Genomic DNA, 14,696 nt, shown 5'->3' on the forward strand with positions numbered 1-14,696 from the left:
TCCTTCCACTGTGCTGCCTATGTGTCTTCTCATATTATACGGGAAAAGTGGTAAATGAAAACTGTCCCCTGTCCCCTGTGCCTATTTTAGTATTTTGTCCTAGCTTCGTTCCTGCCCGCTCATGTAGCGACCTCTACCAATCATTCATGGTCGTGATACGAAAATTGCGCGGAAGCGGTTTAATAGAATAAAGAACAATAATGAAATAAGGATATTTGACCGATCTAGACTTATAGACCGTTCAATGGTGATCAATTTAGCAAGACCTATTGCTCCTTGATCGTGTTAATGCCCGAACGCGTCAAGCAAGAACGGTTTTGGATCGAACACGTCAATCCGAATCAGCAATTGCACACAGCAAAGTACTAGGGTTTTTCTTATTTCAATTCAACGTATGAAGAAAATAACAATACAACGACCATTTAAATAGTAGCTAAACCGACCTAGACAGCCACCTAAGACACGCCTAATACTTTCCTAAACTGACTCGAATAATATTGCTTTAAGATTATTATTTCTAAAACTAGGAAATAGACTAATTAATATTCTGAAATCATAATAAGCCTAATAATAATACACAAATTCTCATTATAGACGGACACTATCCGTCTATACCTATAGACGGATACCATTTCTCCTCACAAAATACCCATTTGCCATAAAGTGGGAAGCACATGGGGGTGCCCCCACCTTGTCCCCCTACCCATTTTATTAGAGGTCTTTACCCGTCAATACGCCCCACCCGTCTACACCAAGACCTATTGATAATAATAAATAAGATGATATTTTATTCCATTCCGAGCTCTACGAATATCTCGTGCCATAGCTGAAAACAACCCCAAGTAACCGAAAGTAAGAGTTGCTGAGACTGTTTCCTTGAGCCGCTTTTAAAAGCAACAGTTGTGGACACTGTTTTTTATTCCGTGCATTATTTACTTCCAACTTTATGCTCAACTCGTTAGTAACTTCGACATTGATAACTAGAGCTCATAATTTTTGGATCATCCCCTCCCTCTTGGAAAGGAATTGTCCTCAATTTATGTGGCGCCAACCCGCCGGAATCAAATATGAACACTCCATGCAAATAATCGAAAAGAATGGCAAACAACTGCAACAACAAGCTCGAACATAAGAACGAATCATCTTCGATGCCAAGCTTCAGTTCGTTATCCCCTTTAAATTTCAGAAACCCCTTGTGCCATGGGAGCTTGTGCTTTCCTCCCCTCCACCCTCCGTGCACAAATATAGACTTCTTACCATGAACTCCATTGTCGAACAAATGATGCAAACAAGATGAATCCTTCATAGGTACAACAATCCTTTTCGCTTGAAACTCAACCAAACAACGATTGGCCTGGTCTTGAAACTCACAAGAATCATTTGCAATCATGATGGACTTAGCAAATAATTCAAACCCATTACCAAAATTGAACAAATCACACGCCCCTTCTACATAAGCAACACAAACCTCCTCATCTTCATACTTGTCAAATATTGGAGGTAAATCAAGATTTAGGGCAGAATAAACCTCCATCGAATTTTTTTCAGAAAAGCATGAATGCCCTTCAACTTTCAAATACTCCATCACTCTTTTTTTTTGTCCCCGGATGAACGGTACCAAGCGTGAACAGTAACTTTTTTTTTTGTAACCGTCACGCCTTGAATAACAAGTTACTAGAAACTTTCTCCTGATATGCAAAACCGATTAACCCTCAAACTACCTACCCGAGTTTAACCATTGAACTCCAATCGCAATCAGAAATTCAACTAACAACTTGGTTTTGACACGCCTAGGACCGTCTAGATTTAGGGAAATCAAGAGCCGAAGCTCTGATACCACTTATGATACGAAAATTGCGTGGAAGCGGTTTAATAGAATAAAGAACAATAATGAAATAAATATATTTGACCTATCTAGACCTATAGATCGTTCAATGGTGATCAATTTCGCAAGACCTATTGCTCCTTGATCGTGTTAATGCCCGAACGCGTCAAGCAAGAACGGTTTTGGATCGAACACGTCAATCCGAATCAGCAATTGCACACAGCAAAATACTAGGGTTTTCTTATTTCAATTCAACGTATAAAGAAAATAACAATACAACGACCGTTTAAATAGTAGCTAAACCGACCTAGACAGTCACTTAAGACACGCCTAATACTTTCCTAAACCGACTCGAATAATATTGCTTTAAGATTATTATTTCTGAAACTAGGAAATAAACTAATTAATATTCTGAAATCATAATAAGCCTAATAATAATAAACAAGATGATATTTTATTCCATTCTGAGCTCTACGAATATCTCGTGCCATAGCTGAAAACAACCCCAAGTAACCGAAAGTAAGAGTTGCCGAGACTGTTTCCTTGATCAGCTTTTAAAAGCAACAGTTGTAGACAATGTTTCTTACTCCGTACATTATTTACTTCCAACTTTATGCTCAACTCGTTAGTAACTTCGACATTGATAACTTGAGCTCATAATTTTTGGATCAGGCCGTTAGTGCAAATGTTAATGAATCGATTTAATGCATGAATGCGCAAACAACATTTTAAACTGGTCATGTGAAATTAATCTAAGTCGGTTCTTTATGTACTAACAAAGAACTACGTCGAAGTAGTAATAAATTGTTGTTGATTTTACAAAGCTACACAAATGAAGAACAAACTGCACAAATGGAATGATCAAAATGCCATTATTGATGTCCAAGTTAGGGTCGATAAGGCAATGTCGAAATAAATGAAGATATTATTCATCCCCTATCTACTAAATGAATAGACATCCTCACAAATTTTCCCTCCAAAAAGCATCTTTCTAAATAAGGTAGCTAATAACAATTATATACATTAACTAAGTAAGGTAACTGATAATTATAATAATTTATTTCATTAACTTATTATCTTTTCATTAAAATTAATATATTCATCAAATTATATTTTTTTTACTAAACTCTAATCTATAATATTTTAATTAAAATATTTTAATAAGAAACTGTATCAAATTATGATTTAATAAATATTTTACTAATTCTATTATTTGAGAATGATTTGACTCATAGTATGTATAAAACAAAATTATAAACCGTTTTAATTACTTTCGAGACAAAAAATTGAGAAAATTTATAAATTGAAATCATTAGCTTTGCAGTATAAAACATACCTCCTTCGTCCCGGTCAATTGTTGTCCTTTGGTTTTGGCACAAAGACCAAGGAAAGGGAAGGGGGCCAATTATAAGATGACAAGTGGACCGAATTAAGTGTGAAGGATAAAATTGTTCATCAAATGCAATCCTAAAATAGAAAGGACCACAATTGACTGAGACACTCGAAAATGGAATAGGACAACAAATGACCGGCACAGAGGGAGTATTATTTACAAAAATACATTTCAACATGCTACTCAATTCTCTTAATTAATTTTCAGTTTCAACTTTTTATTTCTCAAAGCAAAATGAAATGATGAGAAAAATAAAACTAATGAGATATCACTATTATATATCTAATTTAATAGAAATAAAAAAAAAGACTTTATAATTTAATAGAAATAAAAAAAAGACTTTATAAACCGTGCATTAATGCACGGGGTCTAACCTAGTTAGAGTATTAGTTGATTTTATACTCCTGGTTAGGGTTAGGGGTAATAATACTCTATTCAAAGATAATCCCTATAGACATTAACTAATGCAGATTGTGAATTAAGGAGTCCAACCACAAAGAACAAAATTAAACTACTTATTAGGTCACAAATAATTGAGTTGAGTTGTAGCTAAAACTAATGTAAATAAGATGAGTTCAAATATATTAAACGAGTCTTGGGATCCAGGTTCACAATGAATATCAATTAGGGGAGTTGGGATCGATCAATTAACAAAAACTACCTAAGTGTGCAAGTTTGAGTTGCAAGTTTGATCGATACAATACGCTCTTTAAATCAGCAATTTAGCACGAGGTTGTTATAACTAAGTCGGTCTACCTAATTTGCGAGACTAATCAATTATCATGGCCAGTAACTAATCAATTACAATGATAAACAATAACCAAGCGATAATCGATCTTAGCAATTAATCAATTCATTAATTCAACCCTAGATAGAAACTAGCTACGCATAAAAATTGAAGAAAGATGAACATAATAAAGGAAGACATAATTAAAGAATAATAATGAATAACTATAGTGATGGGGCACGCAAATTAAGTCAGTCTAGTGGGCCCAATCAGAACATAAAGCTCTTGGTATTCCTATCAAGGCCCAAGAGCTCTCAAGGCAAATCGTCGAAATAGCTAAGGTACACTCGACCCCACGAGCTGTAACACACCCACATATCCAAGAGTCTTAACTAGCCATCTCGGATAAATGAAGGTGTTATCATCTCAGTTACCGGAGGTAAATAGTACAAAAACCATAATCAAAGGTACTTTAAAATAAATTAAGAATGATAAAAATAATTGTCCGCATTGGACTTACATCTCACGGCCCAAACTATGCCAACACTAATTAAGAAATAGTTTAAATCTAACAAACTAATAAATGTGAATACTAATGAATATATGTTTAAATCCAGTGTATAACCAAGTGATGACGCATCCATCTCATCGTCCCAGCCCAAGCAATGAACCAACAGCTATACATGTTATTAATCTGTTCCCATGACAAAAATAGACATTTTAACACATAAATACACATACAAGCCAACCTAGGATGTTAAATAGAATAAAGAGAACAAAATGTGGTCTTATAACACAATTAAACCAAGTTTTTACACATGAGAAATGTAAAATTTGGGCATAAACACCCTATAATTCAAAATTCTAAGGCGGAGTTTTGAGACAAAATTTTCACATGCAAGACAAAATCTAGCACTGATAACAAAGGTTAGTCCTTTTTTGATCATTTAAACCAAGTAGCAAACACAAAATCAAATTATTGACTCAAGAACACACATTTATGAGTTCATAAAATTTTGGGGCAAAATTTAACATAAGAATTAGATGTTCAGCGACAACAATGATGAGGAAAGTGAATTACTACCATGAATTAAACAAAACATGATAATAATTAACAAAAGTTGAAGGAATTAGAGTGGATCTAAACAAGATCAAATTGGGAAAAAGATATGAGGAAAGTGAACATCACTTATGTTTTAGCAAGATTTTACACGGGTGTATTGTCTTGCCAGGGGAGTATTTTGCAGGGTGATCTAACTTAATAAATAATGCCTGACTAGTGTAATAAATAAGTAAAGAGTAAACAATAGAAAAAGACACAAAGATTTGTACGTGGAAAACGTTGGGAATAAGGGAAAAAATCACAGGCGCCAAGCCAGGAGGGTTTTTACTATAATTGATATAGGTTGGCAGGATATAAGTATTTCAGGCTACTTATAGTGTGAGACTACATATGCTTAATTGAGTAAAATGTATACAATAAAGTGAGAATAAGTAAGTAAATGAATGATGTCCTTGTTTCTTCTTTCCCTTTGCTATTTATAGTAGGCTTCAATGATCCTCAACGTTCAATATGGATGTTCCTGGTTAATAGGTCTTCCTCTTTTATGGGCTGGTAGAGTGGTTCTTCCTTGAAAGTAGGAACCGTCTTCTTGTACCCTGACCGTTGCTTGATGTATGTAAACGATATCTGATCATGCTAGACATGTATTTCTTCTGGGCAGGCAGGATGCGGATCCCTGACCAGCTCTTCCCTCCTAGCTGATGTCAATATCTGGGATAGGTATTTGATTATGGGTTGCCCCTGTCCCGCCTGGCCTGATGGTTGTTACCTGACATTTGTCTGACCAGGCAGGATAAATCTTGGCTCAACAATTGCCCCTTATCTCCTTAATTCCGCTGGTTCTGGCCAGGAATGAGGAGATAAAAAATCGGGCCAAGCAAAAATGAGAAACTTGCTGGAAAATAAATTTTAGAGTTTGTGTTCTATTCAACTTCCTAACGGCTATTATACATTAAATTGGGTAGGTTCATCAAACCCTAGGAGAGTCATGATTGAACTCATCCACTTGTGTTATCCGTTAGTTTGATTGCTGCCTATAAATTGATTTGAGCCGTCAATTACTCTTTCCCTACTTTCATTTCTTCAAATTTCCAAACTTTCTCCCTCTTTCTTTGATTTCTTTGCAAGATAAACTTCGTTTCTCAAAAAACTTCAAATTAATCCAAAAAATGGCTTGTGGAAGAAGGAGAACTGCTGCACCAAAAACTGTTGAGGCTGAGCAACCTCCAGTGATGGTCGATGTTCCTGATGTCATTCCTAAGAATGAGGTCATTGAGGTTTCTCCTCCTGCGGAAATTTTGGCTATTATGCATAAAGGTGTCAGCTTTATCCCTGTTAAACCATTGTCTGCTTCGTTTCCTGAGGCCAATCAACTCAAATCTTCTTTTAAGAATTACTTGAAGGGTAGAGGTTTACTTCCTAGCGAGGCTGAGGCTTGGATTCCAGAGAGTGGCTTAGTCAGGGCCAATTGGTGCAATCCTGGCTGGTTTTGCATTTTTGAATGGGCATTCAAGGGAGGCTGTAGGCTTCCTTTTACTTAATTTATGATCGATATTATGAGGGCTATCAAGGTTGCTCATTTCCAACTCATGTCTATGGTGTGGAAAATTGTTCAAACTATTGAACATTTGTGTGCCAAGCATAACTTGGCGATTACCGTTGATGATTTCAAAAATGTCTATCACCTGAAGAGCAATACTACTGGGCGCTTCAATTTTTGCGTAAAGGCGAAAATGGCTCACTTGATAACCAATTTTGATACAGGCGATGACAAGGGCTGGGCCACGACCTATATGTTTGTCAGGGCTGACTCTATTGCTCCTGACCTGGACTATCTTAGCTATCCAGCCGTGGAGGGTGGTAATTATTTCCCTACATATAATTTAGAACATAATGATTTATACAAAATTTATAATACAAACTTACTTGTATTGTGCCTTAGTGGTTGATTGGGCTTGTGATCCTGATGTTGAAGGGTCGTTTGATCGTATTATAGCTTTTATGGCCCTGCCAGAGGAGGAGAGGACTTGGCCTGCTTGCCTTGGCCAAGAACCTCTGCCTCGTTTTAAGAAGGCTAAAATGAGTACTTACAAGGCTGCTAAGGGTGTTAAGGTTTCAGGGGCCTCGACATCTGGTAGTAAGTTTCGTTCTCCTGTGTTGATTTCTATACTTGAGCATACGTTAGTATTGCTGATATAGGATTTTGTCGTGTAAATACCAGGGCCTCTGTAAGGATTGCTGGTTTTGGCCTGTCGGTAGTGAAGGCAGGAATTTCCCAAATTACTGGGGAGAAGTCTCGGAGCAGTGAGGCTATAAAGAGTGACAGTAATTTTCAGATTCAGGTTCCTACTCATCAGGCTCAACTGGAGTCCCCTCCACAGGCAGTAGGTGATCCTGGTGAATCCAGGTAGGCTAGTAAAAGAAAAAGGCAGGAAGAGGTTCCTGAAGGGGTTGGGGCTGTTGGTAAAGGTGTAAGCGAGGTCAAGGAAGTTAGGGCAAGGCTTGGTGACGTTCAGTTTTTCAAGGAGCAAATCCAAGCTCATTATTTCTTGGTTGACGATCCCTACTCCATATACCAGGCCGAGGAATCATTTGCATAGGTTGTGGCTGCAATGTATCATTCCAGGGATTGTGCTGCTAACCTGGTCGCTATGCTGCAGGGGGTATAGCTCTTTTTCCCTGGTCTTCGTTCTGTTTTTTAGTTTTAGCTCTGCTCTTTCTTACCTGCTCATGATTTCGTGTAGAACGTGAATGACATGTTGCGGGGTGCTTGTGAGTTAAAGTCTTCTAATGCCAAGAATAACGTCTTGGACTAGGAGGTGCAGTGTTTGAAGAAAGATGTTGAAGCTCTGAAGACTAAAATAGAGGCGCTAAAAGAGGAAAATGAGGCCCTGAAGAAAAAGAACGAGGCAGGCAAAGCAAAATTGGTTGTAAAAATGTCCAAGCTAGAGTCTGCTCAGAATGCAGTGATGTCCGCCCAGGAAAAGCTTGTTGCTGTCCAGGATGAGCACAAAGCTGAAAGCATGCTATGCAGGATCTTTTGAAAGTAAATGAGGAGCTGGCTATTGAGAGGGACACGGTGCAAAGCAGGTATAAGGATGATGCCCTATGCTTATTTGGCAAAGGTCGGGTTGATGCTATGAAGGTGTGGACATGGGCCCACCTACACGCCAAGCCAATCTGTTGACATATAGAGGTCTTTGAAAGCCACGCTTGGTGGCATAAAAATGCTTTCGACCGGATCGTTTTAGATCGGTCGATTTCGTCTCGGCAAGGGTCTCGAAACGATGCAATAAATGTTTGGATTCGCCACCAAGCATTTGTGGGATGCTTGGAACCCGTTCAAATCCACTTTATACCTAGGTTAGCCAAGGCAAAAAGCAGTGTTTGACATAGGTACTAAAGATAAGGAGTCATCCCTCTTTAGCATCCTATCTCTAGAATGACTCTCGTTCGCCCTGGATAAGGTCGTCCACTATCCAAAGTTTCTGTGTAAGAGGTGAAGTTACGTATTAGGAAGCCCTTTAATCGGACACCCAATCCCGCCCGCGTTAGCGGCCTCTACCGATCGATCTTGGTTGATTAAATGAAAAATTTGATAAAACGGGTAAATGCATGAATGCACATCCACAAGTTTAAACCTAACATGTGAGCTTTCTATGTCGGTTGTTTATCTAAATATGAAGTAATTGATGTCAAATTGGATTTAGAGTTGATTTGCATGAAAGGCGGAAATTAAACATCCATTTACCAAGTTAGGTTTATAGTGCATAACGTGATCCATTTGTCTTAGAAAGGCGTTTTGCAAATACAAAATAAAAAGGCAGGCTTGTCATCTGATCCGTCCTGTATTCGGATTAACCGAAGTCGGGATCGTCCTAGACAAGTGCTGGAAAAGAAGCAGGACCTGCATCAGGCAACCTATTGAGGCGCGGGCCATCAGGCGATGTAAAGGGACATGTCCTGGTTTGAAAATCGGAAAATAGTTGGCCTGTTTAGGGCCTGAGGCAGCTGACTGTCCAAAGGGACGTCTTCTTACTGGTTAAAACGTTTGTAAAACGGTTTGTAAAAGGGTGTTTGAACCCGTCTTTGTTTGAAAAGGTCGTTTAGACCGCTTTTGTATTAATGTGAAGAATGGGACTTGAATAATCACCATTGTATTGACGATATTCGATGTCGGGTTCGGTTTTGCAAGCTTGACATGAATAGTTTTGAAAAATGGTTATGAACTAATTGTATTAAGTTCATTTGTTTGTAATTAGTCATTGTTTATCATCGTACTCGGGTTGAAACCTACATGGTATGTGGGATCAAGGATGACTTGTGCATGTATGACTAATATGTTTGTTTTGAAATGTAAAGAAATGAATAAAAAGGTTTTAAAATGCCTTTTTAAATGTGATTTACCAAATATTATAACCGTAACACGGATTAAACCGTCATGGTATAAGGAACCAAGGGTGAAAATGCTTTATGGTTAAAAAGTTTATCATAAAAATGATTTGAAACGGTAAAAGCCGGTTGTAAAATGAAATGAAAAATGGAAAGAATGAACTTAAACACGTTTGAGTTCTGACCTGGACACCCCATTGAGGCGCAAGGTACCTAGTGGTGACTAGGGCCTTCTGTTTCCGGTCAAAACTCGGTTTTGGCTCATTCGATCCGTATTTTGGACCACGTTATGCAAGTTTTAGCATGTTAAGGTCGTAAAAACAGATAAAAAGACATGAAGGAAAAGAATTATTACACCCGCATACTTACATGCTAGGTTTGAGACGAGAAATCGACGGAAGTGTAACAACTTGTTAGGTCGGAAAACTTGGTAGAAAACCGTTTTAGCAATGTAAAGAATGTTTTGTTTAGTTTAGTGATTGTGTAGTTGGTCGAAGTGGTCGTTCAAGTGATTTAATGCACGATGACGGTACCAAAAAATGTGTAAGGCTTATATTTTCGATCGGTAGGTCGAAAACACGTGTCGGTTTGTGACTTAAGAAGTCGAGTCTAGAATTTTATGGGAGAAATGAGGGGGCGGACACTCGCGTACCTTCAAATGGTGAAATTTGAGGGGTATTTATAGAAGATTGAGTGACTGTGTGAGTTTTGAGCGACGTGGCCGCATGGGCTACTCGAAGAGGCGCGAGCCATTTCGCGGGTCTTCGAGCTGTCTTGTTACTATCATGCAATTGAAATCATGGTTTGTTCTATCGTAGGTTTTGGATGGCATGATTGTAGTACTTGACCATTCAAGTATAACGGGTATACTTACCATGGAAGCTTTGTGATGTTTGTTTTTTGTGTTTGACTCATTTTGACTCGTTGTTGGAGTCGGGATTTGAATTTTTGAGTCCGTTTTTGGTACGGTGTCGGTTTTAACTCTAGTTAGTGTCATTGCGACCCCGTCGTCGTGCATAAAACACTCCTGGTACTTTTGAAAAGTTTAGAAAATGTTTTTTTTTTCGAAATCGTTTTAAGTTTTCCGACGTATAGTTATACAAAACTGTCGATTAAACGCTATGATTCCTAAGCATGTTGTAGTCCGATAATCATCGAGTGTTTGTTGGGAAACCAACAGATACTAGGTATCTACTGAAGGAGCCTGTTGAAGTCAGGCCATACTGTAGACACCTCGTTTCTGTACCTCCCGCCAAACACCCAGTGATGATTGGGCCGCATTTTAGCATATGTCGCGATTTTATGACGTTTTGTAAATCGGTTAATAAAAGGTAACTCATAAACTTGTGCCTATCCCTTGGTTGTTGTCTAGGTGTCATTACGGTCATTTTGGCAGTAATTAAAGTTTATTTGGCGTCCGGGTCAGAAACCGCTTCATTTTCTAAAACCGTTTAAATGCCGAGTCGGAATGTTCTGGAATGTTCTAGAGTTCTCTCCTAACTAAATTTAATATTTTTAAGGAAATATCTTCCGTATATTGTGTTTCATGGAATAAGGAAGTGTATATCTACCGAAATTCCATAAAAAATACGGAAATCTTTCTTGCTGAGGAGGAAACCCCTGGGGAAATGACGCAGCAAGTGTTGCGCCTCTTCCAAAGGTCACAGTGGCTGCTGCGCCTCTTCTCCAGCCCTCTTTCCATGCTTTCCAGAATATTTCCGTGATTTGTTTCCGTATCCGTGTCATTCCTAAACTCCTTTGTGTGTTTAGTATAAATAGAGACCTTATTCGGTCTCCATATTTGGCACGCGAGTGTCCGCCCTTCTCTTCTCCCTTTGCATTCTAAGACCACGCTATTGCCTTTCGACGCCTACGTGCTTGATCAATCGACCACGTAAGCTCATATCATTCTGAGTACCAGTCACGTTTGTGTAGATACCCAGTATCTGCTGAGACTCCAACAAACACCCGATGATTATCGGACTACAACATGTTTTGGAATCGCGGCGTTTGATCGACAGTTTGTGTACAACTTTACGTCGGAAAACTTAAAACGATTTCGAAAATAAAAAATTTCAAAACATTTCAAAAATACTTGGAGTGTTTAATGCACGGCGACGGGGTCGCAATGACACTAACTAGAGTCAAAACCGACACCGGACCAAAAACCGACTCAAAAATTTAAATCCCGACTCCAACAACGAGTCAAACCGAGTCAACCACAAAAACAAAATATCTCAAAGCCTTCTATTCTAAGTTTTCCCCGATTCATGTTGGTCAAGTACCAAACATGTGACTATAAAACCTAGGATAGAACAAATCATGATTGCGTTTGTTGTGAAAGCGACAATACAGCTCGAAGACCCGCGACGTGGCTCGCGCCTCTTTGAGCAGCCCAGATGGCCACGTCATTCAAAACTCACACAACCACTCATTCTCCTATAAATACCCCTCAAATGCCACCCATTTGAGAGTTACGCGAGTGTCCGCCCTCTCTTTTCTCCCTTAAAATTCTCGACTCGACTTCTAAAGTCATAATCCAACGCGTATTTACGACCTACCGATCGTAAACACGAGCCTTACACATTGTTTGGTACCGTCATCGTGCATTAAACCACTTGACCTACCACTTCGACCACAACACCATCATTAAACTTTTAAAACACTCTTTTACTTACCAAAACGGTTTTAAACCGAGTTTTTTCCGATCAAACGAGTTGTTACACTTACGTTGGTCACTCGCCATAACCAAACATGTAAGTATGAAGGTGTAAAAATCCTCTTTTATTGTGTTTTCATTTGTTTCATGACTCTAACATGCTAAAACATGCATAACATGAACCAAAACATGGAATAAACGAGCCAAAACTGATTTTTGGTCTGAGGCAGAAGCCCCTTAGGTCGCCAACGCTCGCGCCTAAATGGGGTATTCGGACTTAAAATCAACCGTGTTTGTTCTCGTCATTTCCCTTAACCCATTTTTCATATTTGTAATCGGTTTTTACCATTTCAAGTATTTTCGAAACCTTTTTGTTTCATTTCACATGTTTTAACCATAAAACATTTTTCACCCTTGGTTCCTCATACCATGACAGTTAAATCCGTGTTTCGGTGATAACATTTGGTTAATGACATTTAGAAGGTATTTTAAAGCCTTTTATTTCATTTCTTTACATTTCCAAACAAACATATTAGTCACCAACACAAAATCATCCTTGGTTCTACATACCATGCCGGATTTTAACCCGGGTACGATGACGAGTATCGACTAATTACATTCAAAATGGACTTAAAACAATTAGTCCATAATCATTTTCCAAAACTATTCATGTCAAGTTTGTCAAATCGAACCCGACGCCGAATATTATCAAATAATGATGATTATTCGTGTCTAGTTCTTCAAATCAAGAAATGCGGTCTAAACGACCCTTTCAAAATCAAACCGGGTTCAAATACCCATTTTCAACACGTTTTATAACGTTTTCTAAAAGGTCAGAACACGGTATACAACCGTTGGCTAACCCGCGCCTCAAGCAGGCCTTTTCTTTCTCATTTTCAAAACCAGAGGGAGGCTCCTTACACCGCCGGCTGGCTCGCGCCTCTTATAGCCATCTGGTACAGGGCCTGTTACCTTCCAGCATTAGTCTAGGACGATCCCGACTCCGATTAACCCGGATACAGGACGGATCAGACGACTGTTCAAACCATATTTGCAAAATGCCTTACTAAGACAAATGGATCATGTTATGCACCCTAAACCTAATATGGTAAATGGATGTTTAATTTCTGTCTTGCATGCAAATCAACCATTAATCCAACTCGACATCTTATACTTGATACTTGGATTAAATCAACCGACTTAGAAAGCTCTCGCATGTTAGGTTTAAATCATTGGATGTGCATTCATGCATTTAAACCGTTTTATCAACTTTTGCATTCAACCAACCAAGATCGATCGAGAGGCGCTAAGCTAAACGCGGGCGGGATTGGCTGTCTGATTAAAGGGCTTCCCAATACGTACCTTCACCTCTTACTCAGAAAATTTAGATAGTGGACGACCTTATCCAGGGCGTACGAGAGTCATTCTAGAGATAGGATGCTAAAGAGGGATGATTTCCTTATCTTTAGTACCTATGTCAAACGCTGCTTTGTGCTTCGATTTGACCGAGGTATAAAGTGGAATTCGAACGGGTTCCAGGCATCCCACAAATGCTTGGTGGCGACTCCGAACATCTCTAATTGTTTCGAGACCCTTACCGAGACAAAACCGACCGATCTAAAACGATCCGGTCGAAAGCATCTTTACGCCGCCGAGTGTGGCTTTCAAAAGACCGCTGCATGTCCACCGATTGGGCTGGCGTGCAGGTGGCCCGCAACCGCGGACCGGTAGGTGGCCCTAAATCCACAGACCGAGACGTGGCCCATGAACACAGATTGGCGACTCCGCTGGGGAAAACTAGGACACTTACGTCTTTGTGATCCCTAGATGGTGAGACTCTAACGAGGTCTTGGTTGGAATGCATTAATTGATATTACGGTCATGGTCGGGTTTCCTCGTCCGGGCCCACAACCTAACCCTTTTCGACCAATTGGCTCGTTTCGTCGGCGTGAGTTTTCTCATCCCCGCGTTTCGAATCCCGATTGAGTCAAGCATACCATTGACGTTACACATTTTGTTTCGTCAAAGAGCTTTCATCACTTTCGAGCACGAGGCTAGGGCAACCTCTTTACACATTTTGTTTGGATTGGTATCCCTCTCGCAAATCGGGGTTTGATTGCTTGGTGTGTAACCCACCCTTCTAAGCCAAAACCCGTGTCAGCATGATGCATAATATAATGAACTGTGAGTGCTTATGTGCTATCTGATCATAAGTCCTTCCGTGTCATTTTCAAACTTTCAAAAACACCCTTTTCGCGCCGTTATAATGGCCATTTCAAAACTCGGACTTTCGCCGACCGATGCACGCCTTTCTAGGCCGTCGTAATGACGAATTTCAAACCTGGTTTTGTATAACCATTTCAACACGCCTTTCTAGGCCGTCGTAATGACGATTTTCAAACCCGGTTTTGTATAACCATTTCAACACGCCTTTCTAGGCCGTCGTAATGATGATTTTCAAACTTGGTTTTGTATAACCATTTCAACACGCCTTTCTAGGCCGTCGTAATGACGATTTTCAAACCCGGTTTTGTATAACCATTTCTACACGCCTTTCTAGGCCGTCGTAATGACGATTTTCAAACCCGATTTTGTATAACCATTTCAACACGCCTTTCTAGGCCGTCGTAATGACTA

The sequence above is a fragment of the Silene latifolia genome, chromosome 6, assembly GCF_048544455.1.
Source record: "Silene latifolia isolate original U9 population chromosome 6, ASM4854445v1, whole genome shotgun sequence".
NCBI lineage: Eukaryota > Viridiplantae > Streptophyta > Magnoliopsida > Caryophyllales > Caryophyllaceae > Silene > Silene latifolia.